The sequence below is a fragment of the Phalangium opilio genome, unplaced genomic scaffold, assembly GCF_054372755.1.
Source record: "Phalangium opilio isolate 3A_F unplaced genomic scaffold, DU_Popi_V2 ptg000230l_1, whole genome shotgun sequence".
Lineage (NCBI taxonomy): Eukaryota > Metazoa > Arthropoda > Arachnida > Opiliones > Phalangiidae > Phalangium > Phalangium opilio.
Window position 1 is genome coordinate 241,260 of NW_028324221.1, and position 20,692 is coordinate 261,951.

A 20,692-nucleotide genomic window follows, 5' to 3' on the forward strand; every position below is an offset into this window, starting at 1 on the left:
AATTTAGCAGAGCGTAGTTTCGATCCACGGACCTCTGGGTTATGGGCCCAGCACGCTTCCACTTCTCCACTCTGCTTACATGATCAATGTATGAATAAACTAACATATATCAAAATAGCAAGTGCTATTTTGCATTAATTTAGCAGAGCGTAGTTTCGATCCACGGACCTCTGGGTTACGGGCCCAGCAGGTTTCCACTGCGCCACTCTGCTTACATGATCATTGTATGAACAAACTAACATATATCAAAATAGCAAGTGCTATTTTGCATTAATTTAGCAGAGCGTGGTTTCGATCCACGGAACTCTGGGTTATGGGCCTGCACGCTTCCACTGCGCCACTCTGCTTACATGACCATTGTATGAAAAAACTAACTTATATCAAAATAGCTGGGGCTATTTTGCATTAAATTAGCAGAGCGTGGTTTCGATCCACTGACCTCTGGGTTATGGGTCCAGCACGCTTCCACTGCTCCACTCTGCTTACATGATCATTGTATGAATAAACTAAATGATATCAAAATAGCACGTGCTATTTTGCATTAATTTAGCAAAGCGTGGTTTCGATCCACGGACCTCTGGGTTATGGGCACAGCACGCTTCCACTGCGCCACTCTGCTTACATGATCATTGTATGAATAAACTAACTGATATCAAAATAGCAAGTGCTATTTTGCATTAATTTAGCAGAGCGTAGTTTCGATCCACGGACCTCTGGGTTATGGGCCCAGCACGCTTCCACTGCGCCACTCTGCCTACTTGACCATTGTATGAACAAACTAACATATATCAAAATAGCAAGTGCTATTTTTCATTAATTTAGCAGATCATGGTTTCGACCTACGGACCTCTGGGTTATGGGCCCATCACGCTTCCACTGCGCCACTTTGCTTACATGATCATTGTATGAACAAACTAACTTATATCAAAATAGCTGGGGCTATTTTGCATTAAATTAGCAGAGCGTAGTTTCGATCCACGGACCTCTGGGTTATGGGCCCAGCACGCTTCCACTGCGCCACTCTTCTTACATGATCATTGTATGAACAAACTAACTTATATCAAAATAGCAAGTGCTATTTTGCATTAATTTAGCAGAGCGTGGTTTCGATCCACGGACCTCAGGGTTATGGGCCCAGCACGCTTCCACTGCTCCACTCTGCTTACATGATCATTGTATGAATAAACTAACATATATCAAAAAAGCAAGTGCTATTTTGCATTAATTTAGCAGAGCGTAGTTTCGATCCACGGACCTGTGGGTTACGGGCCCAGCAGGTTTCCACTGCGCCACTCTGCTTACATGATCATTGTATGAACAAACTAACATATATCAAAATAGCAAGTGCTATTTTGCATTAATTTAGAAGAGCGTGGTTTCGATCCACGGAACTCTGGGTTATGGGCCTGCACGCTTCCACTGCGCCACTCTGCTTACATGACCATTGTATGAAAAAACTAACTTATATCAAAATAGCTGGGGCTATTTTGCATTAAATTAGCAGAGCATGGTTTTGATCCACGGACCTCTGGGTTATGGGCCCAGCACGCTTCCACTGCGCCACTCTGCTTACATGATCATTGTATGAATAAACTAACTGATATCAAAATAGCAAGTGCTATTTTGCATTAATTTAGCAGAGCGTAGTTTCGATCCACGGACCTCTGGGTTATGGGCCCAGCACGCTTCCACTGCGCCACTCTGCTTACTTGACCATTGTATGAACAAACTAACATATATCAAAATAGCAAGTGCTATTTTGCATTAAATTAGCAGAGCGTAGTTTCGATCCACGGACCTGTGGGTTATGGGCCCAGCACGCTTCCACTGCGCCACTCTTCTTACATGATCATTGTATGAACAAACTAACTTATATCAAAATAGCAAGTGCTATTTTGCATTAATTTAGCAGAGCGTGGTTTCGATCCACGGACCTCAGGGTTAAGGCCCCAGCACGCTTCCACTACGCCACTCTGCTTACTTGACCATTGTATGAACAAACTAACATATATCAAAATAGCATGTGCTATTTTGCATTAATTTAGCAGAGCATGGTTTCGACCTACGGACCTCTGGGTTATGGGCCTGCACGCTTCCACTGCGCCAATCTGCTTACATGACCATTGTATGAAAAAACTAACTTATATCAAAATAGCTGGGGCTATTTTGCATTAAATTAGCAGAGCGTGGTTTTGATCCACGGACCTCTGGGTTATGGGCCCAGCACGCTTCCACTGCGCCACTCTGCTTACATGATCATTGTATGAATAAACTAACTGATATCAAAATAGCAAGTGCTATTTTGCATTAATTTAGCAGAGCGTGGTTTCGATCCACGGACCTCTGGGTTATGGGCCCAGCACGCTTCCACTGCTCCACTCTGCTTACATGATCATTGTATGAATAAACTAACATATATCAAAATAGCTGTGGTTATTTTGCATTAAATTAGCAGAGCGTAGTTTCGATCCACGGACCTCTTGGTTATGGGCCCAGCACGCTTCCACTGCGCCACTCTGCTTACATGCTCATTGTATGAACAAACTAACTTATATCAAAATAGCTGTGGCTATTTTGCATAAAATTAGCAAAGCGTAGTTTCGATCCACGGACCTCTGGGCTATGGGCCCAGCACGCTTCCACTGCGCCACTCTTCTTACATTATCATTGTATGAACAAACTAACTTATAACAAAATAGCAAGTGCTATTTTGCATTTATTTAGCAGAGCGCGGTTTCGATCCACGGACCTCAGGGTTATGGGCCCAGCACGCTTCCACTGCGCCACTCTGCTTACTTGACCATTGTATGAACAAACTAACATATATCAAAATAGCAAGTGCTATTTTGCGTTAATTTAGCAGAGCGTAGTTTCGATCCACGGACCTCTGGGTTATGGGCCCAGCACGCTTCCACTTCTCCACTCTGCTTACATGATCAATGTATGAATAAACTAACATATATCAAAATAGCAAGTGCTATTTTGCATTAATTTAGCAGAGCGTAGTTTCGATCCACGGACCTCTGGGTTACGGGCCCAGCAGGTTTCCACTGCGCCACTCTGCTTACATGATCATTGTATGAACAAACTAACATATATCAAAATAGCAAGAGCTATTTTGCATTAATTTAGCAGAGCGTGGTTTCGATCCACGGAACTCTGGGTTATGGGCCTGCACGCTTCCACTGCGCCACTCTGCTTACATGACCATTGTATGAAAAAACAAACTTATATCAAAATAGCTGGGGCTATTTTGCATTAAATTAGCAGAGCGTGGTTTCGATCCACGGACCTCTGGGTTATGGGCCCAGCACGCTTCCACTGCGCCACTCTGCTTACATGATCATTGTATGAATAAACTAACTGATATCAAAATAGCAAGTGCTATTTTGCATTAATTTAGCAGAGCGTGGTTTCGATCCACGGACCTCTGGGTTATGGGCGCAGCAGGCTTCCACTGCGCCACTCTGCTTACATGATGATTGTATGAACAAACTAACATATATCAAAATAGCAAGTGCTATTTTGCATTAATTTAGCAGAGCGTGGTTTCGATCCACGGACCTCTGGGTTATGAACCTAGCAGGCTTCCACTGCGCCACTCTGCTTACATGACCATTGTATGAACAAACTAACTTATATCAAAATAGCTGTGGCTATTTTGCATTAAATTAGCAGAGCGTAGTTTCGATCCACGGACCTCTGGGTTATGGGCCCAGCACGCTTCCACTGCACCACTCTGCTTACATGCTCATTGTATGAACAAACTAACTTATATCAAAATAGCTGTGGCTATTTTGCATTAAATTAGCAGAGCGTAGTTTCGATCCATGGACCTCTGGGTTATGGGCCCAGCAAGCTTCCACTGCGCCACTCTTCTTACATGATCATTGTATGAACAAACTAACTTATAACAAAATAGCAAGTGCTATTTTGCATTAATTTAGCAGAGCGCGGTTTCGATCCACGGACCTCAGGGTTATGGGCCCAGCACGCTTCCACTGCGCCACTCTGCTTACTTGACCATTGTATGAACAAACTAACATATATCAAAATAGCAAGTGCTATTTTGCGTTAATTTAGCAGAGCGTAGTTTCGATCCACGGACCTCTGGGTTATGGGCCCAGCACGCTTCCACTGCACCACTCTGCTTACATGCTCATTGTATGAACAAACTAACTTATATCAAAATAGCTGTGGCTATTTTGCATTAAATTAGCAGAGCGTGGTTTTGATCCACGGACCTCTGGGTTATGGGCCCAGCACGCTTCCACTGCGCCACTCTGCTTACATGATCATTGTATGAATAAACTAACTGATATCAAAATAGCAAGTGCTATTTTGCATTAATTTAGCAGAGCGTGGTTTCGATCCACGGACCTCTGGGTTATGGGCCCAGCACGCTTCCACTGCTCCACTCTGCTTACATGATCATTGTATGAATAAACTAACATATATCAAAATAGCTGTGGTTATTTTGCATTAAATTAGCAGAGCGTAGTTTCGATCCACGGACCTCTCGGTTATGGGCCCAGCACGCTTCCACTGCGCCACTCTGCTTACATGCTCATTGTATGAACAAACTAACTTATATCAAAATAGCTGTGGCTATTTTGCATAAAATTAGCAAAGCGTAGTTTCGATCCACGGACCTCTGGGCTATGGGCCCAGCACGCTTCCACTGCGCCACTCTTCTTACATTATCATTGTATGAACAAACTAACTTATAACAAAATAGCAAGTGCTATTTTGCATTAATTTAGCAGAGCGCGGTTTCGATCCACGGACCTCAGGGTTTTGGGCCCAGCACGCTTCCACTGCGCCACTCTGCTTACTTGACCATTGTATGAACAAACTAACATATATCAAAATAGCAAGTGCTATTTTGCGTTAATTTAGCAGAGCGTAGTTTCGATCCACGGACCTCTGGGTTATGGGCCCAGCACGCTTCCACTTCTCCACTCTGCTTACATGATCAATGTATGAATAAACTAACATATATCAAAATAGCAAGTGCTATTTTGCATTAATTTAGCAGAGCGTAGTTTCGATCCACGGACCTCTGGGTTACGGGCCCAGCAGGTTTCCACTGCGCCACTCTGCTTACATGATCATTGTATGAACAAACTAACATATATCAAAATAGCAAGTGCTATTTTGCATTAATTTAGCAGAGCGTGGTTTCGATCCACGGAACTCTGGGTTATGGGCCTGCACGCTTCCACTGCTCCACTCTGCTTACATGATCATTGTATGAATAAACTAACATATATCAAAATAGCTGTGGTTATTTTGCATTAAATTAGCAGAGCGTAGTTTCGATCCACGGACCTCTCGGTTATGGGCCCAGCACGCTTCCACTGCGCCACTCTGCTTACATGCTCATTGTATGAACAAACTAACTTATATCAAAATAGCTGTGGCTATTTTGCATAAAATTAGCAAAGCGTAGTTTCGATCCACGGACCTCTGGGCTATGGGCCCAGCACGCTTCCACTGCGCCACTCTTCTTACATTATCATTGTATGAACAAACTAACTTATAACAAAATAGCAAGTGCTATTTTGCGTTTATTTAGCAGAGCGCGGTTTCGATCCACGGACCTCAGGGTTATGGGCCCAGCACGCTTCCACTGCGCCACTCTGCTTACTTGACCATTGTATGAACAAACTAACATATATCAAAATAGCAAGTGCTATTTTGCGTTAATTTAGCAGAGCGTAGTTTCGATCCACGGACCTCTGGGTTATGGGCCCAGCACGCTTCCACTTCTCCACTCTGCTTACATGATCAATGTATGAATAAACTAACATATATCAAAATAGCAAGTGCTATTTTGCATTAATTTAGCAGAGCGTAGTTTCGATCCACGGACCTCTGGGTTACGGGCCCAGCAGGTTTCCACTGCGCCACTCTGCTTACATGATCATTGTATGAACAAACTAACATATATCAAAATAGCAAGAGCTATTTTGCATTAATTTAGCAGAGCGTGGTTTCGATCCACGGAACTCTGGGTTATGGGCCTGCACGCTTCCACTGCGCCACTCTGCTTACATGACCATTGTATGAAAAAACAAACTTATATCAAAATAGCTGGGGCTATTTTGCATTAAATTAGCAGAGCGTGGTTTCGATCCACGGACCTCTGGGTTATGGGCCCAGCACGCTTCCACTGCGCCACTCTGCTTACATGATCATTGTATGAATAAACTAACTGATATCAAAATAGCAAGTGCTATTTTGCATTAATTTAGCAGAGCGTGGTTTCGATCCACGGACCTCTGGGTTATGGGCGCAGCAGGCTTCCACTGCGCCACTCTGCTTACATGATGATTGTATGAACAAACTAACATATATCAAAATAGCAAGTGCTATTTTGCATTAATTTAGCAGAGCGTGGTTTCGATCCACGGACCTCTGGGTTATGAACCTAGCAGGCTTCCACTGCGCCACTCTGCTTACATGACCATTGTATGAACAAACTAACTTATATCAAAATAGCTGTGGCTATTTTGCATTAAATTAGCAGAGCGTAGTTTCGATCCACGGACCTCTGGGTTATGGGCCCAGCACGCTTCCACTGCACCACTCTGCTTACATGCTCATTGTATGAACAAACTAACTTATATCAAAATAGCTGTGGCTATTTTGCATTAAATTAGCAGAGCGTAGTTTCGATCCATGGACCTCTGGGTTATGGGCCCAGCATGCTTCCACTGCGCCACTCTTCTTACATGATCATTGTATGAACAAACTAACTTATAACAAAATAGCAAGTGCTATTTTGCATTAATTTAGCAGAGCGCGGTTTCGATCCACGGACCTCAGGGTTATGGGCCCAGCACGCTTCCACTGCGCCACTCTGCTTACTTGACCATTGTATGAACAAACTAACATATATCAAAATAGCAAGTGCTATTTTGCGTTAATTTAGCAGAGCGTAGTTTCGATCCACGGACCTCTGGGTTATGGGCCCAGCACGCTTCCACTGCACCACTCTGCTTACATGCTCATTGTATGAACAAACTAACTTATATCAAAATAGCTGTGGCTATTTTGCATTAAATTAGCAGAGCGTGGTTTTGATCCACGGACCTCTGGGTTATGGGCCCAGCACGCTTCCACTGCGCCACTCTGCTTACATGATCATTGTATGAATAAACTAACTGATATCAAAATAGCAAGTGCTATTTTGCATTAATTTAGCAGAGCGTGGTTTCGATCCACGGACCTCTGGGTTATGGGCCCAGCACGCTTCCACTGCTCCACTCTGCTTACATGATCATTGTATGAATAAACTAACATATATCAAAATAGCTGTGGTTATTTTGCATTAAATTAGCAGAGCGTAGTTTCGATCCACGGACCTCTCGGTTATGGGCCCAGCACGCTTCCACTGCGCCACTCTGCTTACATGCTCATTGTATGAACAAACTAACTTATATCAAAATAGCTGTGGCTATTTTGCATAAAATTAGCAAAGCGTAGTTTCGATCCACGGACCTCTGGGCTATGGGCCCAGCACGCTTCCACTGCGCCACTCTTCTTACATTATCATTGTATGAACAAACTAACTTATAACAAAATAGCAAGTGCTATTTTGCATTAATTTAGCAGAGCGCGGTTTCGATCCACGGACCTCAGGGTTTTGGGCCCAGCACGCTTCCACTGCGCCACTCTGCTTACTTGACCATTGTATGAACAAACTAACATATATCAAAATAGCAAGTGCTATTTTGCGTTAATTTAGCAGAGCGTAGTTTCGATCCACGGACCTCTGGGTTATGGGCCCAGCACGCTTCCACTTCTCCACTCTGCTTACATGATCAATGTATGAATAAACTAACATATATCAAAATAGCAAGTGCTATTTTGCATTAATTTAGCAGAGCGTAGTTTCGATCCACGGACCTCTGGGTTACGGGCCCAGCAGGTTTCCACTGCGCCACTCTGCTTACATGATCATTGTATGAACAAACTAACATATATCAAAATAGCAAGTGCTATTTTGCATTAATTTAGCAGAGCGTGGTTTCGATCCACGGAACTCTGGGTTATGGGCCTGCACGCTTCCACTGCGCCACTCTGCTTACATGACCATTGTATGAAAAAACAAACTTATATCAAAATAGCTGGGGCTATTTTGCATTAAATTAGCAGAGCGTGGTTTCGATCCACGGACCTCTGGGTTATGGGCCCAGCACGCTTCCACTGCGCCACTCTGCTTACATGATCATTGTATGAATAAACTAACTGATATCAAAATAGCAAGTGCTATTTTGCATTAATTTAGCAGAGCGTGGTTTCGATCCACGGACCTCTGGGTTATGGGCGCAGCAGGCTTCCACTGCGCCACTCTGCTTACATGATGATTGTATGAACAAACTAACATATATCAAAATAGCAAGTGCTATTTTGCATTAATTTAGCAGAGCGTGGTTTCGATCCACGGACCTCTGGGTTATGAACCTAGCAGGCTTCCACTGCGCCACTCTGCTTACATGACCATTGTATGAACAAACTAACTTATATCAAAATAGCTGTGGCTATTTTGCATTAAATTAGCAGAGCGTAGTTTCGATCCACGGACCTCTGGGTTATGGGCCCAGCACGCTTCCACTGCACCACTCTGCTTACATGCTCATTGTATGAACAAACTAACTTATATCAAAATAGCTGTGGCTATTTTGCATTAAATTAGCAGAGCGTAGTTTCGATCCATGGACCTCTGGGTTATGGGCCCAGCATGCTTCCACTGCGCCACTCTTCTTACATGATCATTGTATGAACAAACTAACTTATAACAAAATAGCAAGTGCTATTTTGCATTAATTTAGCAGAGCGCGGTTTCGATCCACGGACCTCAGGGTTATGGGCCCAGCACGCTTCCACTGCGCCACTCTGCTTACTTGACCATTGTATGAACAAACTAACATATATCAAAATAGCAAGTGCTATTTTGCGTTAATTTAGCAGAGCGTAGTTTCGATCCACGGACCTCTGGGTTATGGGCCCAGCACGCTTCCACTGCACCACTCTGCTTACATGCTCATTGTATGAACAAACTAACTTATATCAAAATAGCTGTGGCTATTTTGCATTAAATTAGCAGAGCGTGGTTTTGATCCACGGACCTCTGGGTTATGGGCCCAGCACGCTTCCACTGCGCCACTCTGCTTACATGATCATTGTATGAATAAACTAACTGATATCAAAATAGCAAGTGCTATTTTGCATTAATTTAGCAGAGCGTGGTTTCGATCCACGGACCTCTGGGTTATGGGCCCAGCACGCTTCCACTGCTCCACTCTGCTTACATGATCATTGTATGAATAAACTAACATATATCAAAATAGCTGTGGTTATTTTGCATTAAATTAGCAGAGCGTAGTTTCGATCCACGGACCTCTCGGTTATGGGCCCAGCACGCTTCCACTGCGCCACTCTGCTTACATGCTCATTGTATGAACAAACTAACTTATATCAAAATAGCTGTGGCTATTTTGCATAAAATTAGCAAAGCGTAGTTTCGATCCACGGACCTCTGGGCTATGGGCCCAGCACGCTTCCACTGCGCCACTCTTCTTACATTATCATTGTATGAACAAACTAACTTATAACAAAATAGCAAGTGCTATTTTGCATTAATTTAGCAGAGCGCGGTTTCGATCCACGGACCTCAGGGTTTTGGGCCCAGCACGCTTCCACTGCGCCACTCTGCTTACTTGACCATTGTATGAACAAACTAACATATATCAAAATAGCAAGTGCTATTTTGCGTTAATTTAGCAGAGCGTAGTTTCGATCCACGGACCTCTGGGTTATGGGCCCAGCACGCTTCCACTTCTCCACTCTGCTTACATGATCAATGTATGAATAAACTAACATATATCAAAATAGCAAGTGCTATTTTGCATTAATTTAGCAGAGCGTAGTTTCGATCCACGGACCTCTGGGTTACGGGCCCAGCAGGTTTCCACTGCGCCACTCTGCTTACATGATCATTGTATGAACAAACTAACATATATCAAAATAGCAAGTGCTATTTTGCATTAATTTAGCAGAGCGTGGTTTCGAATCACGGAACTCTGGGTTATGGGCCTGCACGCTTCCACTGCGCCACTCTGCTTACATGACCATTGTATGAAAAAACAAACTTATATCAAAATAGCTGGGGCTATTTTGCATTAAATTAGCAGAGCGTGGTTTCGATCCACGGACCTCTGGGTTATGGGCCCAGCACGCTTCCACTGCGCCACTCTGCTTACATGATCATTGTATGAATAAACTAACTGATATCAAAATAGCAAGTGCTATTTTGCATTAATTTAGCAGAGCGTGGTTTCGATCCACGGACCTCTGGGTTATGGGCGCAGCAGGCTTCCACTGCGCCACTCTGCTTACATGATGATTGTATGAACAAACTAACATATATCAAAATAGCAAGTGCTATTTTGCATTAATTTAGCAGAGCGTGGTTTCGATCCACGGACCTCTGGGTTATGAACCTAGCAGGCTTCCACTGCGCCACTCTGCTTACATGACCATTGTATGAACAAACTAACTTATATCAAAATAGCTGTGGCTATTTTGCATTAAATTAGCAGAGCGTAGTTTCGATCCACGGACCTCTGGGTTATGGGCCCAGCACGCTTCCACTGCACCACTCTGCTTACATGCTCATTGTATGAACAAACTAACTTATATCAAAATAGCTGTGGCTATTTTGCATTAAATTAGCAGAGCGTAGTTTCGATCCATGGACCTCTGGGTTATGGGCCCAGCATGCTTCCACTGCGCCACTCTTCTTACATGATCATTGTATGAACAAACTAACTTATAACAAAATAGCAAGTGCTATTTTGCATTAATTTAGCAGAGCGCGGTTTCGATCCACGGACCTCAGGGTTATGGGCCCAGCACGCTTCCACTGCGCCACTCTGCTTACTTGACCATTGTATGAACAAACTAACATATATCAAAATAGCAAGTGCTATTTTGCGTTAATTTAGCAGAGCGTAGTTTCGATCCACGGACCTCTGGGTTATGGGCCCAGCACGCTTCCACTTCTCCACTCTGCTTACATGATCAATGTATGAATAAACTAACATATATCAAAATAGCAAGTGCTATTTTGCATTAATTTAGCAGAGCGTAGTTTCGATCCACGGACCTCTGGGTTACGGGCCCAGCAGGTTTCCACTGCGCCACTCTGCTTACATGATCATTGTATGAACAAACTAACATATATCAAAATAGCAAGTGCTATTTTGCATTAATTTAGCAGAGCGTGGTTTCGATCCACGGAACTCTGGGTTATGGGCCTGCACGCTTCCACTGCGCCACTCTGCTTACATGACCATTGTATGAAAAAACTAACTTATATCAAAATAGCTGGGGCTATTTTGCATTAAATTAGCAGAGCGTGGTTTCGATCCACGGACCTCTGGGTTATGTGCCCAGCACGCTACCACTGCTCCACTCTGCTTACATGATCATTGTATGAATAAACTAACTGATATCAAAATAGCACGTGCTATTTTGCATTAATTTAGCAAAGCGTGGTTTCGATCCACGGACCTCTGGGTTATGGGCCCAGCACGCTTCCACTGCGCCACTCTGCTTACATGATCATGGTATGAATAAACTAACTGATATCAAAATAGCAAGTGCTATTTTGCATTAATTTAGCAGAGCGTAGTTTCGATCCACGGACCTCTGGGTTACGGGCCCAGCAGGTTTCCACTGCGCCACTCTGCTTACATGATCATTGTATGAACAAACTAACATATATCAAAATAGCAAGTGCTATTTTGCATTAATTTAGCAGAGCGTGGTTTCGATCCACGGACCTCTGGGTTACGGGCCCAGCATGCTTCCACTGCGCCACTCTTCTTACATGATCATTGTATGAACAAACTAACTTATAACAAAATAGCAAGTGCTATTTTGCATTAATTTAGCAGAGCGCGGTTTCGATCCACGGACCTCAGGGTTATGGGCCCAGCACGCTTCCACTGCGCCACTCTGCTTACTTGACCATTGTATGAACAAACTAACATATATCAAAATAGCAAGTGCTATTTTGCGTTAATTTAGCAGAGCGTAGTTTCGATCCACGGACCTCTGGGTTATGGGCCCAGCACGCTTCCACTTCTCCACTCTGCTTACATGATCAATGTATGAATAAACTAACATATATCAAAATAGCAAGTGCTATTTTGCATTAATTTAGCAGAGCGTAGTTTCGATCCACGGACCTCTGGGTTACGGGCCCAGCAGGTTTCCACTGCGCCACTCTGCTTACATGATCATTGTATGAACAAACTAACATATATCAAAATAGCAAGTGCTATTTTGCATTAATTTAGCAGAGCGTGGTTTCGATCCACGGAACTCTGGGTTATGGGCCTGCACGCTTCCACTGCGCCACTCTGCTTACATGACCATTGTATGAAAAAACTAACTTATATCAAAATAGCTGGGGCTATTTTGCATTAAATTAGCAGAGCGTGGTTTCGATCCACGGACCTCTGGGTTATGTGCCCAGCACGCTACCACTGCTCCACTCTGCTTACATGATCATTGTATGAATAAACTAACTGATATCAAAATAGCACGTGCTATTTTGCATTAATTTAGCAAAGCGTGGTTTCGATCCACGGACCTCTGGGTTATGGGCCCAGCACGCTTCCACTGCGCCACTCTGCTTACATGATCATGGTATGAATAAACTAACTGATATCAAAATAGCAAGTGCTATTTTGCATTAATTTAGCAGAGCGTAGTTTCGATCCACGGACCTCTGGGTTACGGGCCCAGCAGGTTTCCACTGCGCCACTCTGCTTACATGATCATTGTATGAACAAACTAACATATATCAAAATAGCAAGTGCTATTTTGCATTAATTTAGAAGAGCGTGGTTTCGATCCACGGAACTCTGGGTTATGGGCCTGCACGCTTCCACTGCGCCACTCTGCTTACATGACCATTGTATGAAAAAACTAACTTATATCAAAATAGCTGGGGCTATTTTGCATTAAATTAGCAGAGCGTGGTTTTGATCCACGGACCTCTGGGTTATGGGCGCAGCAGGCTTCCACTGCGCCACTCTGCTTTCATGATGATTGTATGAACAAACTAACATATATCAAAATAGCAAATGCTATTTTGCATTAATTTAGCAGAGCGTGGTTTCGATCCACGGACCTCTGGGTTACGGGCCCAGCAGGTTTCCACTGCGCCACTCTGCTTACATGATCATTGTATGAACAAACTAACATATATCAAAATAGCAAGTTTGACCCAAGGACCTCTCGATCTGCAGTCGAATGCTCTACCACTGAGCTATTCCCCCTTGTTCATAGCCGTAATTTCGATTTAACTAAAATAAACGGAATGATCCGTGCTTTTACATTGGGAACTTGGGTTTGAACCAAGGACCTCTCGATCTGCAGTCGAATGCTCTTCCACTGAGCTATTCCCCCTTGTTCACAGCCGTAATGTCGATTTAACTAAAATAAACGGAATGATCCGTGTTGTTACAGGGGGAACTCGGGTTTGAACGAAGGACCTCTCGATCTGCAGTCGAATGCTCTACCACTGAGCTAGTCCCCCTTGTTCAAAACCGTAATGTCGATTTAACCAAAATAAACGAAATGATCCGTGCTGTTACAGGGTGAACTCGGGTTTGACCCAAGGACCTCTCGATCTGCAGTCGAATGCTCTACCACTGAGCTATTCCCCCTTGTTCAAGGCCCCAAAGTCGATTTAACTAAAATAAACGGAATGATCCGTGCTGTTACAGGGGGAACTTGGGTTTGAACCAAGGACCTCTCGATCTGCAGTCGAATGCTCTACCACTGAGCTATTCCCCCTTTTTCAGAACCGTAATGTCGATTTAACAAAAATAAACGGAATGATCCGTGCTGTTACAGGGGGAACTCGGGTTTGAACCAAGGACCTCTCGATTTGCAGTCGAATGCTCTACCACTGAGCTATTCCCCCTTGTTCAAGGCCGTTATGTCGATTTAACTAAAATAAACGGAATGAAACGTGCTGTTACAGGGAGAACTCGGGCTTGAACCAAGGATCTCTCGATCTGCAGTCGAATGCTCTACCACTGAGCTATTCCCCCTTGTTCAAGGCCCCAAAGTCGATTTAACTAAAATAAACGGAATGATCCGTGCTGTTAGAGGGGGAACTCGGGTTTGAACCAAGGACCTCTCGATCTGCAGTCGAATGCTCTACCACTGAGCTATTCCCCCTTGTTCTTAACCGTAATGTCGATTTAACTAAAATAAACGGAATGATCCGTGCTGTTACAGGCGGAACTCGGGCTTGAACCAAGAACCTCTCGATCTGCAGTCGAATGCTCTACCACTTAGCTATTCCCTTTTGTTCAGAGCCGTAATGTCGATTTAACTAAAATAAACGGAATGATCCGTGCTGTTATATGGGGAACTCGCGTTTGAACGAAAGACCTCTCGATCTGCAGTCGAATGCTCAACCACTGAGCTATTCCCCCTTATTCAAGGCCGTTATGTCGATTTAACTAAAATAAACGGAATTAACCGTGCTGTTACAGGGGGAATTCGGGTTTGAACCAAGGACCTCTCGATCTGCAGTCGAATGCTCTACCACTGAGCTATTCCCCCTTGTTCATAGCCGTAATGTCGATTTAACTAAAATAAACGGAATGATCCGTGCTTTTACATAGGGAACTTGGGTTTGAACCAAGGACCTCTCGATCTGCAGTCGAATGCTCTTCCACTGAGCTATTCCCCTTGTTCAAGGTCGTAATGTCGATTTAACTAAAATAAACGGAATGATCCGTGCTTTTACATTGGGAACTTGGGTTTGAACCAAGGACCTCTCGGTCTGCAGTCGAATGCTCTACCACTGAGCTAGTCCCCCTTGTTCAAAACCGTAATGTCGATTTAACCAAAATAAACGAAATGATCCGTGCTGTTACAGGGGGAACTCGGGTTTGACCCAAGGACCTCTCGATCTGTAGTCGAATGCTCTACCACTGAGCTATTCCCCCTTGTTCAAGGCCCCAAAATCGATTTAACTAAAATAAACGGAATGATCCGTGCTGATACAGGGGGAACTTGGGTTTGAACCAAGGACCTCTCGATCTGCAGTCGAATGCTCTACCATTGAGCTATTCCCCCTTTTTCAGAACTGTAATGTCGATTTAACAAAAATAAACGGAATGATCCGTGCTGTTACAGGGGGAACTCGGGTTTGAACCAAGGACCTCTCGATTTGCAGTCGAATGCTCTACCACTGAGCTATTCCCCCTTGTTGAAGGCCGTTATGTCGATTTAACTAAAATAAACGGAATGAAACGTGCTGTTACAGGGAGAACTCGGGCTTGAACCAAGGATCTCTCGATCTGCAGTCGAATGCTCATCCACTGAGCTATTCCCCCTTGTTCAAGGCCCCAAAGTCGATTTAACTAAAATAAACGGAATGATCCGTGCTGTTACAGGGGGAACTCGGGTTTGAACCAAGATCTCTCGATCTGCAGTTGAATGCTCTACCACTGAGCTATTTGCCTTTTTCAGAGCCGTAATGTCGATTGAACTAAAATAAACGGAATGATCCGTGCTACTACAGGGGGGAACTCGGGTTTGAACCAAGGACCTCTCGATCTGCAGTCGAATGCTCTACCACTGAGCTATTCCCCTTGTTCAAGGTCGTAATGTCGATTTAACTAAAATAAACGGAATGATCCGTGCTTTTACATTGGGAACTTGGGTTTGAACCAAGGACCTCTCGGTCTGCAGTCGAATGCTCTACCACTGAGCTAGTCCCCCTTGTTCAAAACCGTAATGTCGATTTAACCAAAATAAACGAAATGATCCGTGCTGTTACAGGGGGAACTCGGGTTTGACCCAAGGACCTCTCGATCTGCAGTCGAATGCTCTACCACTGAGCTATTCCCCCTTGTTCAAGGCCCCAAAGTCGATTTAACTAAAATAAACGGAATGATCCGTGCTGATACAGGGGGAACTTGGGTTTGAACCAAGGACCTCTCGATCTGCAGTCGAATGCTCTACCACTGAGCTATTCCCCCTTTTTCAGAACCGTAATGTCGATTTAACAAAAATAAACGGAATGATCCGTGCTGTTACAGGGGGAACTCGGGTTTGAACCAAGGACCTCTCGATTTGCAGTCGAATGCTCTACCACTGAGCTATTCCCCCTTGTTCAAGGCCGTTATGTCGATTTAACTAAAATAAACGGAATGAAACGTGCTGTTACAGGGAGAACTCGGGCTTGAACCAAGGATCTCTCGATCTGCAGTCGAATGCTCTACCACTGAGCTATTCCCCCTTGTTCAAGGCCCCAAAGTCGATTTAACTAAAATGAACGGAATTATCCGTGCTGTTACAGGGGGAACTTGGGTTTGAACCAAGGACCTCTCGATCTGCAGTCGAACGCTCTACCACTGAGCTATTCCCTCTTTTTCAGAACCGTAATGTCGATTTAACTAAAATAAACGGAATGATCCGTGCTGTTACAGGGGGAACTCGGGTTTGAACCAAGGACTTCTCGATCTGCAGTCGAATGCTCTACCACTTTGCTATTCCCTTTTATTCAGAGCCGTAATGTCGTTTTAACTAAAATAAACGGAATGATCCGTGCTGTTACAGGGGGAACTCGCGTTTGAACGAAGGACCTCTCGATCTGCAGTCGAATGCTCTACCACTGAGCTATTCCCCCTTGTTCAAGGCCGTTATGTCGATTTAACTAAAATAAACGGAATTTACCGTGCTGTTACAGGGAGAACTCGGGCTTGAACCAAGGACCTCTCGATCTGCAGTCGAATGCTCTACCACTGAGCTATTCCCCCTTGTTCTTAACCGTAATGTCGATTTAACTAAAATAAACGGAATGATCCGTGCTGTTACAGGGGGAACTCGGGTTTGAACCAAGGACCTCTCGATCTGCAGTCGAATGCTCTACCACTTAGCTATTCCCTTTTGTACAGAGCCGTAATGTCGATTTAACTAAAATAAACGGAATTATCCGTGCTGTTACAGGGGGAACTCGCGTTTGAACGAAGGACCTCTCGATCTGCAGTCGAATGCTCAACCACTGAGCTATTCCCCCTTGTTCAAGGCAGTTATGTCGATTTAACTAAAATAAACGGAATTAACCGTGCTGTTACAGGGGGAATTCGGGTTTGAACCAAGGACCTCTCGATCTGCAGTCGAATGCTCTACCACTGAGCTATTCCCCCTTGTTCATAGCCGTAATGTCGATTTAACTAAAATAAACGGAATGATCCGTGCTTTTACATTGGGAACTTGGGTTTGAACCAAGGACCTCTCGGTCTGCAGTCGAAAGCTCTACCACTGAGCTAGTCCCCCTTGTTCAGAACCGTAATGTCGATTTAACCAAAATAAACGAAATGATCCGTGCTGTTACAGGGGGAACTCGGGTTTGACCCAAGGACCTCTCGATCTGCAGTCGAATGCTCTACCACTGAGCTATTCCCCCTTGTTCAAGGCCCCAAAGTCGATTTAACTAAAATAAACGGAATGATCCGTGCTGATACAGGGGGAACTTGGGTTTGAACCAAGGACCTCTCGATCTGCAGTCGAATGCTCTACCACTGAGCTATTCCCCCTTTTTCAGAACCGTAATGTCGATTTAACAAAAATAAACGGAATGATCCGTGCTGTTACAGGGGGAACTCGGGTTTGAACCAAGGACCTCTCGATTTGCAGTCGAATGCTCTACCACTGAGCTATTCCCCCTTGTTCAAGGCCGTTATGTCGATTTAACTAAAATAAACGGAATGAAACGTGCTGTTACAGGGGGAACTTGGGTTTGAACCAAGGACCTCTCGATCTGCAGTCGAACGCTCTACCACTTAGCTATTCCCCCTTATTCGTAACCGTAATGTCGATTTAACTAAAATAAACGGAATGATCCGTGCTGTTACAGGGGGAACTCGCGTTTCAACGAAGGACCTCTCGATCTGCAGTCGAATGCTCTACCACTGAGCTATTCCCCCTTGTTCAAGGCCGTTATGTCGATTTAACTAAAATAAACGGAATTAACCGTGCTGTTACAGGGAGAACTCGGGCTTGAACCAAGGACCTCTCGATCTGCAGTCGAATGCTCTACCACTGAGCTATTCCCCCTTGTTCTTAACCGTAATGTCGATTTAACTAAAATAAACGGAATGATCCGTGCTGTTACAGGGGGAACTCGGGTTTGAACCAAGGACCTCTCGATCTGCAGTCGAATGCTCTACCACTTAGCTATTCCCTTTTGTTCAGAGCCGTAATGTCGATTTAACTAAAATAAACGGAATGATCCGTGCTGTTACATGGGGAACTCGCGTTTGAACGAAAGACCTCACGATCTGCAGTCGAATGCTCAACCACTGAGCTATTCCCCCTTGTTCAAGGCCGTTATGTCGATTTAACTAAAATAAACGGAAATAACCGTGCTGTTACAGGGGGAATTCGGGTTTGAACCAAGGACCTCTCGATCTGCAGTCGAATGCTCTTCCACTGAGCTATTCCCCCTTGTTCACAGCCGTAATGTCGATTTAACTAAAATAAACGGAATGATCCGTGTTGTTACAGGGGGAACTCGGGTTTGAACGAAGGACCTCTCGATCTGCAGTCGAATGCTCTACCACTGAGCTATTCCCCCTTTTTCAGAACCGTAATGTCGATTTAACAAAAATAAACGGAATGATCCGTGCTGTTACAGGGGGAACTCGGGTTTGAACCAAGGACCTCTCGATTTGCAGTCGAATGCTCTACCACTGAGCTATTCCCCCTTGTTCAAGGCCGTTATGTCGATTTAACTAAAATAAACGGAATGAAACGTGCTGTTACAGGGGGAACTTGGGTTTGAACCAAGGACCTCTCGATCTGCAGTCGAACGCTCTACCACTGAGCTATTCCCCCTTTTTCAGAACCGTAATGTCGATTTAGCTAAAATAAACGGAATGATCCGTGCGTTTACAGGGGGAACATGGGTTTGAACCAAGGACCTCTCGATCTGCAGTCGAACGCTCTACCACTGAGCTATTCCCCTTTTTCAGAACCGTAATGTCGATTTAACTAAAATAAACGGAATGATCCGTGCTGTTACAGGGGGAACTCGGGTTTGAACCAAGGACTTCTCGATCTGCAGTCGAATGCTCTACCACTTAGCTATTCCCCCTTATTCGTAACCGTAATGTCGATTTAACTAAAATAAACGGAATGATCCGTGCTGTTACAGGGGGAACTCGCGTTTCAACGAAGGACCTCTCGATCTGCAGTCGAATGCTCTACCACTGAGCTATTCCCCCTTGTTCAAGGCCGTTATGTCGATTTAACTAAAATAAACGGAATTAACCGTGCTGTTACAGGGAGAACTCGGGCTTGAACCAAGGACCTCTCGATCTGCAGTCGAATGCTCTTCCACTGAGCTATTCCCCCTTGTTCACAGCCGTAATGTCGATTTAACTAAAATAAACGGAATGATCCGTGATGTTACAGGGGGAACTCGGGTTTGAACGAAGGACCTCTCGATCTGCAGTCGAATGCTCTACCACTGAGCTAGTCCCCCTTGTTCAAGGCCGTTATGTCGATTTAACTAAAATAAACGGAATTAACCGTGCTTTTACAGGGAGAACTCGGGCTTGAACCAAGGACCTCTCGATCTGCAGTCGAATGCTCTTCCACTGAGCTATTCCCCCTTGTTCTTAACCGTAATGTCGATTTAACTAAAATAAACGGAATGATCCGTGCTGTTACAGGGGGAACTCGGGTTTGAACCAAGGACCTCTCGATCTGCAGTCGATTGCTCTACCACTTAGCTATTCCCTTTTGTACAGAGCCGTAATGTCGATTTAACTAAAATAAACGGAATGATCCGTGCTGTTACAGGGGGAACTCGCGTTTGAACGAAGGACCTCTCGATCTGCAGTCGAATGCTCAACCACTGAGCTATTCCCCCTTGTTCAAGGCCGTTATGTCGATTTAACTAAAATAAACGGAATTAACCGTGCTGTTACAGGGGGAATTCGGGTTTGAACCAAGGACCTCTCGATCTGCAGTCGAATGCTCTACCACTGAGCTATTCCCCCTTGTTCATAGCCGTAATGTCGATTTAACTAAAATAAACGGAATGATCCGTGCTTTTACATTGGGAACTTGGGTTTGAACCAAGGACCTTTTGGTCTGCAGTCGAATGCTCTACCACTGAGCTAGTCCCCCTTGTTCAAAACCGTAATGTCGATTTAACCAAAATAAACGAAATGATCCGTGCTGTTACAGGGGGAACTCGGGTTTGACCCAAGGACCTCTCGATCTGCAGTCGAATGCTCTACCACTGAGCTATTCCCCCTTGTTCAAGGCCCCAAAGTCGATTTAACTAAAATAAACGGAATGATCCGTGCTGATACAGGGGGAACTTGGGTTTGAACCAAGGACCTCTCGATCTGCAGTCGAATGCTCTACCACTGAGCTATTTCCCCTTTTTCAGAACCGTAATGTCGATTTAACAAAAATAAACGGAATGATCCGTGCTGTTACAGGGGGAACTCGGGTTTGAACCAAGGACCTCTCGATTTGCAGTCGAATGCTCTACCACTGAGCTATTCCCCCTTGTTCAAGGCCGTTATGTCGATTTAACTAAAATAAACGGAATGAAACGTGCTGT

At 44.4% G+C, this 20,692-nt stretch overlaps 18 non-coding genes across 18 annotated transcripts; all 18 read right to left on the minus strand.

Moving 5' to 3' along the window:
* Nucleotides 1–13,809: 13,809 nt before the first annotated feature.
* On the minus strand, nucleotides 13,810–13,881 carry TRNAC-GCA (transfer RNA cysteine (anticodon GCA)). The gene has a single exon. It is a non-coding gene; the product is annotated as a tRNA-Cys (tRNA).
* Nucleotides 13,882–13,939: 58 nt separating this feature from the next.
* Nucleotides 13,940–14,011, minus strand: TRNAC-GCA (transfer RNA cysteine (anticodon GCA)). Its single transcript has one exon. It is a non-coding gene; the product is annotated as a tRNA-Cys (tRNA).
* Nucleotides 14,012–14,069: 58 nt separating this feature from the next.
* Nucleotides 14,070–14,141, minus strand: TRNAC-GCA (transfer RNA cysteine (anticodon GCA)). The gene has a single exon. It is a non-coding gene; the product is annotated as a tRNA-Cys (tRNA).
* A 58-nt stretch (nucleotides 14,142–14,199) lies between these two features.
* On the minus strand, nucleotides 14,200–14,271 carry TRNAC-GCA (transfer RNA cysteine (anticodon GCA)). The gene has a single exon. It is a non-coding gene; the product is annotated as a tRNA-Cys (tRNA).
* Nucleotides 14,272–14,978: 707 nt separating this feature from the next.
* TRNAC-ACA (transfer RNA cysteine (anticodon ACA)) lies at nucleotides 14,979–15,050 on the minus strand. The gene has a single exon. It is a non-coding gene; the product is annotated as a tRNA-Cys (tRNA).
* A 58-nt stretch (nucleotides 15,051–15,108) lies between these two features.
* TRNAC-GCA (transfer RNA cysteine (anticodon GCA)) lies at nucleotides 15,109–15,180 on the minus strand. Its single transcript has one exon. It is a non-coding gene; the product is annotated as a tRNA-Cys (tRNA).
* A 58-nt stretch (nucleotides 15,181–15,238) lies between these two features.
* On the minus strand, nucleotides 15,239–15,310 carry TRNAC-GCA (transfer RNA cysteine (anticodon GCA)). Its single transcript has one exon. It is a non-coding gene; the product is annotated as a tRNA-Cys (tRNA).
* Nucleotides 15,311–16,016: 706 nt separating this feature from the next.
* Nucleotides 16,017–16,088, minus strand: TRNAC-GCA (transfer RNA cysteine (anticodon GCA)). The gene has a single exon. It is a non-coding gene; the product is annotated as a tRNA-Cys (tRNA).
* A 58-nt stretch (nucleotides 16,089–16,146) lies between these two features.
* TRNAC-GCA (transfer RNA cysteine (anticodon GCA)) lies at nucleotides 16,147–16,218 on the minus strand. Its single transcript has one exon. It is a non-coding gene; the product is annotated as a tRNA-Cys (tRNA).
* Nucleotides 16,219–16,276: 58 nt separating this feature from the next.
* Nucleotides 16,277–16,348, minus strand: TRNAC-GCA (transfer RNA cysteine (anticodon GCA)). The gene has a single exon. It is a non-coding gene; the product is annotated as a tRNA-Cys (tRNA).
* A 448-nt stretch (nucleotides 16,349–16,796) lies between these two features.
* Nucleotides 16,797–16,868, minus strand: TRNAC-GCA (transfer RNA cysteine (anticodon GCA)). The gene has a single exon. It is a non-coding gene; the product is annotated as a tRNA-Cys (tRNA).
* A 708-nt stretch (nucleotides 16,869–17,576) lies between these two features.
* On the minus strand, nucleotides 17,577–17,648 carry TRNAC-GCA (transfer RNA cysteine (anticodon GCA)). The gene has a single exon. It is a non-coding gene; the product is annotated as a tRNA-Cys (tRNA).
* Nucleotides 17,649–17,706: 58 nt separating this feature from the next.
* On the minus strand, nucleotides 17,707–17,778 carry TRNAC-GCA (transfer RNA cysteine (anticodon GCA)). Its single transcript has one exon. It is a non-coding gene; the product is annotated as a tRNA-Cys (tRNA).
* A 318-nt stretch (nucleotides 17,779–18,096) lies between these two features.
* TRNAC-GCA (transfer RNA cysteine (anticodon GCA)) lies at nucleotides 18,097–18,168 on the minus strand. The gene has a single exon. It is a non-coding gene; the product is annotated as a tRNA-Cys (tRNA).
* Nucleotides 18,169–18,746: 578 nt separating this feature from the next.
* TRNAC-GCA (transfer RNA cysteine (anticodon GCA)) lies at nucleotides 18,747–18,818 on the minus strand. The gene has a single exon. It is a non-coding gene; the product is annotated as a tRNA-Cys (tRNA).
* Nucleotides 18,819–18,876: 58 nt separating this feature from the next.
* Nucleotides 18,877–18,948, minus strand: TRNAC-GCA (transfer RNA cysteine (anticodon GCA)). The gene has a single exon. It is a non-coding gene; the product is annotated as a tRNA-Cys (tRNA).
* Nucleotides 18,949–20,435: 1,487 nt separating this feature from the next.
* TRNAC-GCA (transfer RNA cysteine (anticodon GCA)) lies at nucleotides 20,436–20,507 on the minus strand. The gene has a single exon. It is a non-coding gene; the product is annotated as a tRNA-Cys (tRNA).
* A 58-nt stretch (nucleotides 20,508–20,565) lies between these two features.
* Nucleotides 20,566–20,637, minus strand: TRNAC-GCA (transfer RNA cysteine (anticodon GCA)). The gene has a single exon. It is a non-coding gene; the product is annotated as a tRNA-Cys (tRNA).
* Between the last annotated feature and the right edge of the window lie 55 nt (nucleotides 20,638–20,692).